Consider the following 9,409-nt stretch of genomic DNA (forward strand, 5'->3'; position numbering starts at 1 on the left):
AATCATAAACTTTCAGCGCTTGCGCCCCACCCCAAAGGTTCCGGTACTTTTGGAAAGTACTACCCCCTGAGCAGGAACTTTTTTGGGGGTAAAATAAAGCCCTGGAACTAAATTTAGACCCTAGTTCCTGCGGTCGAAACGCACTGAGTTCCTCAAAAGGTTCCTAGTTCCGGGGTAAAGTTCCTGCGGTGGAAACGCGGCTTTAGTGTGTGTGTGCGTGCATTGAGAACCTTTGATTTAATATATATTCTTACCAGCTATAGGCTGTCGATACGGCGTGATGACAGCCACGGGATGCTGAAGGCACGGATATCCACCATCTCCAAGGAAGAAGTGACCAGCTGGGGGATAAAGGGAGTCTTTGTACATTGGGGATCTCCGTAATACAAGGGCACAGACCCCGTGCTGCCAACATACACATCGAGGAATTTTTCAGTGCTAGCCTGTCACAGATGCCCTGCAAAATCACTGAGGGAAACAGCTTTCGGTTGATGTAACATCTTTTTTGTGGCTCAGCAGGTGGGCGTATGCGGATGTGGCACCCGTCAATGGCACCTGCAGCGAGGCAGAATGCCTCATGGCCAGCCAAGCGAGCAAAACCTGCCCTCACCTCTCCCGTCTCATCTGGCTTGGGGAAATGGATGATCCTGTGGAGAATGGTCTCCTCCACCACATGGTGTACAGCCCTACAGACTGTGGCCACTGGCATGGCGATGTTGTCAGAGGTCACTCAGTAAGAGGCACCGCAAGCAAGCCAGTGCAGAAACATGTACACCTCTATCTCGTGGCTCCAACCATGGCTTTTCTCTCTTGGCAGAACCTAGAGCAGCAAGCTGATGGTCTCTCTGGTGAGTCTAAAGACTGGTTTTGTACCAGCATCAGAAAAGACCACCTTGAAGATGGGCATTTGATGGTTGACTTCAGCATCAAAGTAGAGTTTGATCCTATTAAAACAATATTAGACAATGTTGTGTTATACCATATTCAGTTACTTCACAATTTTATTTTGGTCATTGTTTTTATTCCATTAAATATTGTACTTTTTTTTCATTGTTGTTTATTCCTTTAATGTTTTATTCTTTGTTCATTGTTGTGTTTATTCCATTAGATGTTAACAACTGATAATGATAAACAGCTTAATGTAGTTGTTGATAGTCATTGATATGAAAATAAGCTCCCCCTCATTCTTTACATCATTGAACAAAGCAGCTAGCTTGCTAAGTAATTATTCAACAGAGGGTGGCGCATTTACACAGCAAACAAGTGCCAACATAGCACGTAGCTTCGCCATCCTCCTTCGCCTCCTCCTCTGCACCTGACGCCTCAGCTCAGCTGCCTCCTCCTCAGCTTTCATGTAAAGTGACCCAATAGCCGCTGCTGCTAACACCAGCACCCTTCTGTCCATCTTGTACGTTCTCTGTTAATGTACTCTATAGTTCTTTGTTTGACCTGATTTTTTCCCGCCGATAGCTATAAAGATTATGCCGCGCAACCAGCCCGCAAATCTTTTTTAGCTTAGGGTAGGGCATCATAACACTTGCGAATAACCTAAGTACTCAGATAATGAATGATAGAAATGACAGACATAAGTTTTGAGTTTGTATTTGGCATTATTATGTTCATTTATACAGCAATTTAAAAAAAAATGATCAAAGCAGTAGCCTATACAATGTAAAAATAAATGTAAGAACACAATAAAACAAAGTAACTTCACTAAACGCTAGTGTTGTCCTATCACTGGTGAAATGAGCTGGGCCCAGGGTATTGCACAATAGCAAGAACACAAACGTCTCAAACTCTGACAGGTGCGTTCTCCGTCCTTGTGATCTTGCTAGAGAGTTTGCAAGAACGTACTTCTCAAAAACGCAAGTCCGTTCTTTGCGTTCTTGGTATTGAGAAACAGCCCAGAAGTCAGAGATTTCCCACCTGAAATATCCAAGTTCCCAGTTGTCTTGAACCAAGCAAGGGGCCAGCTTTCGGTTCTCAACCTCAACCCCTGCTGACATCTATGATTTTCGCTCAAAAAGCCAGTTTCCCCTTAGGGCTCCATTCATTTTTGACAGCAAAAATAAAGTACTTCCTGTGAAGGAGTGGCCCTTCACTAGCTGGTTAACCGTTTAATTGACTGTATTTGATTTGAATTGATTGTATTTATTGTTTAATTGTTTGTTAATTGATTTAATTTCTAATTGAAACCCAGGTGCAACTGGTTGACTCCGCCTATTTAAGTTCCTGTCAGTAGGGACAGAGGGAGGAAGGTGAGCCACTACGATCATTTGTACTGCTGGTGCTTTTTAAAATAAATTTTTCTTTTTCAAGTCTTATTTTATTCAGTTGTTTTTAAGCCTTTTTACACTTCCACTCAAATATCAATGTTAACTCCATGCATTATATTAGGAAGAAAAATCATGTATTATTTTTCTGAGATTTTTTTTCCTATCACACATTTATTTATTTTAGCCAATGTCTGCTCTATCCTCGTTGTACATGTGATTTAGGCATGTGCCCAAGAACATAACTGAGCATGTCTGTTGTGCGAAAAAATTGTACTTCCTGGTTCTGATGTGCACCCACCGAACTGGCTGTGTTCCAGATTGTATTCTTGTGTTCTACCAAGAGCATAAAGCAGACGAGGAAGTAAAAAGGTCATGTGAACAAGCACGTTCCAAACTCAAGAACACAACAAGGCAAGAAAGCGAGACTCTTGCCGGAAGTTCTCTTTGTGTTCTTGGGAGGACTATAAAAATAAAAAGTGCGCTTTCATCACTGAACTGTATTAGAACTAGAAGGGGAACATGGTCACGTGGTTCCATTCAATCGATACTTCTGCATGTGGCACCACCGCAAGATGGCTGCCACGGCCCGGAAATATAATTATATGATGAGGCGGCCATGTATTTCCTATGAGAGTTGTAGAAATTCAACAAACTCACTCCTGCGTGAATTAGATGGCAAAAACTGACATTGAGGTAATCAATAGAAGTAGGCAATAACATTATACATATTTCCTGGAGCAAAATACCACTATTCCGATTGTGTTGACTTGGCAGACTGATCTCTGATTGGTCGAAAACAAAATGAGATTTGAAATAGGGTCTTGAGAAAATCACTGCTTCATCACGTGATGGGGCCTATCTGCATAGTGGCTTCACTTTCTTCTCTTACAGTAGTGTTGGGAAGTTCGATTCATTAAAATGAATCAGTATGTTTTAGTCAGTTCATCTAAATGAATCGTACTTTCGAGTCATTGATTCGTTCAATTTATTTTCCCAGACTGCATTGCGCCTTCGTGCCTATGTGATGCTTCAATTTGGTTCTGCCGATAATAAATCACTTTTGCAGAACATAGGGAAGAGCAGGGAAATAACTTTTAACGGCTTTCGTGTTTGGCATAATTCTGAAAATATAACTAGATAGATTAATCATTTTTTAATACAAACAACCTTGGCTGTGATTACACCACAATGAAATTTGATGTATGTCACCACTTTGCCTAAAGTTAAAGTTGAGTTAAGTAAATGCAGATTCAACTGAGATTGGGAGTTGAACAAAGCCAATCAATTGTTTTAAGAATAGTCGACTGACATCAGGGTGGTCTGCATGTCTACCTGGCTACCTGGCTAGCAATCTCAGCAAGCTGCTATATATCAATAAATTCTGCGATCTGTTAGTCACTAAACAACTGTTTTACGATTACATACATCAGGATTCCTTGACATAAACATATAATACAGTAGCCGAAAAACACTTCTGGTAAAAAATAATTCACAAATAGGCAAAACAGACATCTGGCAATATCTCCTGAAATATTTATGGAACTCTCCCAGGGTTCATTGGAGACAAAGAGATGATAATTCTTTGTATTTGCCTGAAATATGTTGTTAAAGGCAAGCTCAATGCATCTATCTGAAAAGTCTGTGTTTACCCTGCGTTTTTTTGCCCTGGTCTGCCCTATTTACTCTTGGTTTTTGCCATGCTTAAGCTTGGTTCACAACATCAAAGGTTATACCTACTATTGAAATAATATAGGCTAAAGTAATACTCAGTACTTTATTAATAATAATAATAATAATAATAATAATAATAATAATATTGCATTAGATGGGTCCACTTGGAACATATTTTTGGGTGTGATGTTGAAAGATTACAAGTTGCTTTTCATGAGGATGTGATTTGATTGATTCAGAATTTTATTCTATGTTTACAACATGATGATACTAAAATGCATCTGTGAGAAGCATATGTAGCCGGTGGCACTTGATGCAGCGGCCTCTATAACTTGTAATGAGGGAATCATTGGGGGAAGCGCTTTGGTTCCAGCCAGGATGAGAGGACAGGTGCACACACTCTCGTCGGCGTTGGAAGAAGGTGTAGTGAACCATCAATTGTTTGTTGCCGTTTTTCTCAGTGCGGGAGCAAACTATCTATCACCGGTCTTGTTATAGTAGCCGAAAGATTGCAGTGCTACAATAGGTGAGCACGTTTTTATAAAGTTTTAATCTCAAGGTGGAATGGGTTTAAGATGTGAATGTCTGTTGGAGAACGGAGAAACATCGTTAAGCCTTGATTCTCCATTTAGTAGTAAGAGCGCTGGTGCGGAAGGGTGTCCGTGTATGCGTGGAGTGTTTGCTTGGTCCCCACGTATAAGGTATGCCTCTTTTTAATGATGGATTAAATAAAGCTTGAGCATTTTAATATTTTGTAAATTAAAAAGAAATGTTTTGTTGATTGTTATTGTGCGCATTAAATAAGGTGACCAAATTAATGTCTGTATTTCTTTTCAGGGAGCTTTGCAGATTTCCTCTGCTGCTCTTACTATTTATTAGTCCCTTACGGTCGGTTTTGATTTCCCAGTTTAGATGCGGTTTCTAGTCCGCCCGGCGTATGAGCTGGTGCGAGGCAAAAGAATTTGGGAGTGCCTCCGTGGGCGGACTAGTTTCTTTTTGTTTTGTTTGTTTTTGTATTTGTTTGTCTTTTGTTTGTTGGTTTCTGCGGTCACCACTTCCCCAGGGCTAGTTAGGGTGGACTGTAGGCGAGGAGAACTGGTAGTACCTTGGGTTGGTAAGCTGAGGAGTCTCGGTGTGAACACGTGTGCTTATATTTATTTTTCCCACTAGTGTGAAACTAGCCAGTGCGCAATTTCCACGAGTGTTATATCACAAGTGTTAGGTTAAAAAGTGTGAGTACTTGTCTTAAGTGTAGTGATATTAATGAGTGCTTTGCACTCTAATGATAAAGCTTAATATGCTTACCACTAAATTATTCTCTGTTAACCACCCAGTCTATTGTTCTCAGGCTACAGGTCCAGCCCAGCTTTAAAGCCAGGATAGCCACTCAAGTATACTGGTGCCTTGTGAATTGCATACTGTTGTTATAATACCTTGGCACTTTTTGACTTAACTCTGTTTCCATTATTTATTTGATAACTGCAAGGGGGGATTTAGCTCAAACAAAAAGGGTGGCGTAGTACATCCTACTCCTGGGGGTGTTACACAATTGAACACAAAATGTGAGGCAATGTACAGTGATAGGATTATTCTCTCTGGAGCCAGTCCTTTCCCCCGTCATGTTAAAATAAATTAAACGCAACTCAAATAAAGAAGCACGCTCTCGGTGTGAGCTCCCGGTCTCGGCCCCAAACTGTGGAGAGTGGACCTTTAAGCACCTGGGCTGATTAGCTAACGCAACCCAGGTGCGTGTGCTCTCCAACAGCCGGCTCAGCCGAGACCAATCCGGTTCATTGCCGAACTGAATGCCACAGATATGCACTATCCAACATTAGTTGGTTTATCCAACTGAAGCTCCAGAGGGGTTTAGTTTTTTACATAATTTTTTATTTTAATTATTCTCATTCTTTATTGTAGTTCTAATTTGTTTTTAATATTATTCTTAATTCCTTATTATTCTTTTTTCTTGGCTGTTATTTTTTGTTTGTTGATCTTGCCATGGGCTACCTTTATTTCTAATATTTTAAACTTGGATCGCATGCATATTTTATATTCAAATATTTCATCGCTACGATCTGAATGTACAGTAAAATTAAGGGGAATGCCATTTCTCAGCACAAGCAAAATAATATATTGATATACAGATACTTTTGGTTTAGTATAGAGAAATGGTCCATGTGCTCATTTTATTTTTTACTAAATGCGGCGAGTATGTGCTTATAACACTGTTTAAAAAATTCCAATTATCATTGACGTTGCCACTAACATCATTATAAACATTCTAGTGACGCTAGTTGTCAAAAACCTAATACTTCTTTCGCAAAACATTGCATTTCCTGTTTGCGTTTGTGTTGCAGCTGCTGGCAGCAGCCATTTGCATGCCTACACTCCTCGAGTCGTTCTTTTTCATTAAGCTTCTTTTCGAGTTTTTGTACCAGTTAAATCTTTCCATTAGTTTTTCCTTAGTTAGTTTGAATCTTTCAGTAGGCTACATTCAGTACCTTTGCTTCATTTGAGTCAGTACATTCAGCACAATCAATTCATTTCGGTCATTTGAGTCTTTCAGTACAATTCGGTCATTTGATTTTTTCAGTACAATTCGGTTATTTGAGTCATTTGAGTCTTTCAGTATATTTTGTTCATTTGAGTCACTTGAGTCATTCAGTAAATTCAGTACATGTCATTCATTTAAGTCATCAGTACATTCAGTTCATCCCGTTCATTTGAGCCTTTCGAACTTTGAGCGAATTGAAGGAAACAAAGGAAAGACCAGTCTGACGGGCTTCAGCTCCTGCACAGTAGTACACAAGCGATTTCTTATAATTTATTTAATGACATAAATAGTATTTGAAATCCCTACAGTGCAAATACTTTAAAAAATCCTGTAGGCATATGCCAGTTGCTTACATTTTGATAATGTATTGTCTTTAGTCTTTAGTGACAAAAAACTGCTCAGAAATAAGTCCCCTACTGAATTTCTACATACCACACACCATTGTTAAGCTTATCATAGATGTTTGAGCAACATTTAGTCTGCATTTAAAAATAAAAAGTGTGCAAGTGTAACCGGTGTGTTACGCCAATTAATGGTGATTCTGCGTTGTGTTCTGGTGTTGTAGCAATAAAGAGGCAGGAGGCAGTCATGGGTCTCTGGGTCTTTACTGAAGATCTGTGATAAATACAAATGCACACAAGCATCAGCTGTGTGTGTGTGCGACAGACTTGGCTCCCCTCTTGTTCAGTTGGAAACGGTTCTTTCTTTTTCTTTTTTGAACTCCAAGTTACAATATAGTATAATCTAATAACTAATTTGACACAATAAAGATCAATTGCAAAGACTATCACAATATGAATCACATAAAAACAAGTATGACCATGAATAGACAAACACCAGACATTTAGGATAGAAAATATGAAAAATGTCAAATAAAATCAAACGAATAGACAATTGATATATGTTGCACTGAAACTCAATTAGGTAACCAGAAAACCCATATTTCATTACTTTTAACAAATAGAAAAATAGAAAATCACATTATCAATTGACATTAACATTTCAAGTTTAGATGCACTAAAAATGACTTTAACAGGCAATGCTGTAATGTTACCATAGCAACCACACCAGCTAGACTCAACTTATATAGTTAAACTGGTGTAAATGAATTATAAGGCTTTAAGGCTATAGCCCTTCATTGCACAGTAAATAGATTCAGAAACTAATATTTTCAAAAGAAACATTTAAACACAGGGAAACATCTCCATACCTGTGATAAATACAAATGCACACAAGCATCAACTGTGTGTGTGTGCGACAGACTTGGCTCCCCTGATAGAAAGAACAGAATGAATACAATTAACGAGGAAAAACCGCGAATACGGTGGAGTTTGTTATGCTAGCTAGGTGACGAACTCAGCATTCTAACATTAGTCCATTTTCTCCAAAACGAAACTCATTAAAAACTTGGGTTAGCGATTTCAGATCTTGACAGGATTTACAGAGAATGAGTCGGATATTATATAGAACAAATTACAACAATTAGATCACGTCCAATCACAAATTACAACTTTTATAAACATTTATCAGGCGGAGTTTGACTCGACGCAGCCTACCTCTTGTTCATTTGGAAATGGTTTTGACCCGCGCACGCACGCATGTACCTACGTACACGCTGAACATGTTCATGCACACAAACCCCAGAACACACACAAGCAGGAGATTCAGACCCAAAAGGAGAGAAATAGTGAAAGGGAATGTTTTTGTGAAATTCATAAGCTATGTTTATATTAACCTGTTACATTCACCCCTCCTGAATTTCACCAAAATCATCCTACACCGAGGTTTCACTTAAATACCAAGGATCTACGATGACACTATTCATGTTTGCCCCTCTGGACCAGTTAATGCAAAGATCTCATCTTTGAGTTCAGTTAAAAAACTATTCATAAAACAGATCAAAAGGTGTTAGGAAGGTTGATCAGGCCTCCAACCCTTCAAGAACATAAAGGTGCAGCCTACACCCCATTACACTTACGGTGCATGTCCACTGCAGCGTCGAAAGCAGCGCTATTTGATGCTTCCCATTCATTTCCTATGGGACAACCGTCAATCTGTCCCACAATGCATTCTGGTAGCGACGCACTGAAGCGACGGGTAGCAGCGCGATGAAAAAGTTGAGCAGAGCTCAACTTTATGCAAATTAATCCATCGATTGCATTCCATTGAGCCAATCAGGTGAAGGCTGTGCTGCTGTTTCTTCAGCTGGATAGCCAAAATGTTGTTCGTTAAAAAAAGTTATTTTGAGGATGGAGGAAAAACTGATCATTTCTGTAGCTGCATTCCTGGTGTTATACGAGGTATAGAGCAGCTATTACTAGCTTCTTGTGGTGGTCCATAGCGGGTTTGAGATATATTGTGATGTTATCTGGATTTAAAAACAGCGGCGAATTATCCGGTTTGATATACGATAGATAGCTAGCTTGTTAACTTGGCACTAACTCCGCTAGCCCTAACCCAAAAACTTAATTTAAACAAATTACGTCAGTTATACTTAGAGAGTAATGTAAATTTTATTCTGGTTATTCCACTCCCTTGCAAGCTTATTAGACAAAGTATATTGTGATGCTCCTATATTTATACACGTTGCATGAACGGGAACACATTTTCAGCAGGACTTTGTAACACCCTCCAGCGCCCACCACATATTGCCCCCAAGCAGCCAGGCAACGTGAAGCGACGCGTCGACACGCGATGTCTGGCGCTGCAGTGGATATGCACCGTTAGTCCCTAGGTACTTACGTCCAACACAGTGTCTCATCTAGACACACATTCTGAATACATAATGAAGTGACTTTAAAGCTTTCTACGCTACAGACTGAGCCTTGTGTGGTGGTAACAGACCCCATGTAATGGGTCTCTGAACCATATTTTCTATGAGCCTGTTGACTGATTTGACTACCCTCCC

At 39.6% G+C, this 9,409-nt stretch overlaps 1 long non-coding RNA gene across 1 annotated transcript; it reads left to right on the forward strand.

Annotated features, from left to right (window-relative positions):
* Window positions 1-356: 356 nt before the first annotated feature.
* LOC118231547 lies at window positions 357-1,582 on the forward strand. The gene is made up of 2 exons (XR_004766093.1): window positions 357-733; window positions 818-1,582. It is a non-coding gene; the product is annotated as an uncharacterized LOC118231547 (long non-coding RNA).
* Window positions 1,583-9,409: the final 7,827 nt, after the last annotated feature.

The sequence above is a fragment of the Anguilla anguilla genome, chromosome 7 (genome assembly GCF_013347855.1).
Source record: "Anguilla anguilla isolate fAngAng1 chromosome 7, fAngAng1.pri, whole genome shotgun sequence".
In the NCBI taxonomy this organism is placed as follows: Eukaryota; Metazoa; Chordata; class Actinopteri; order Anguilliformes; family Anguillidae; genus Anguilla; species Anguilla anguilla.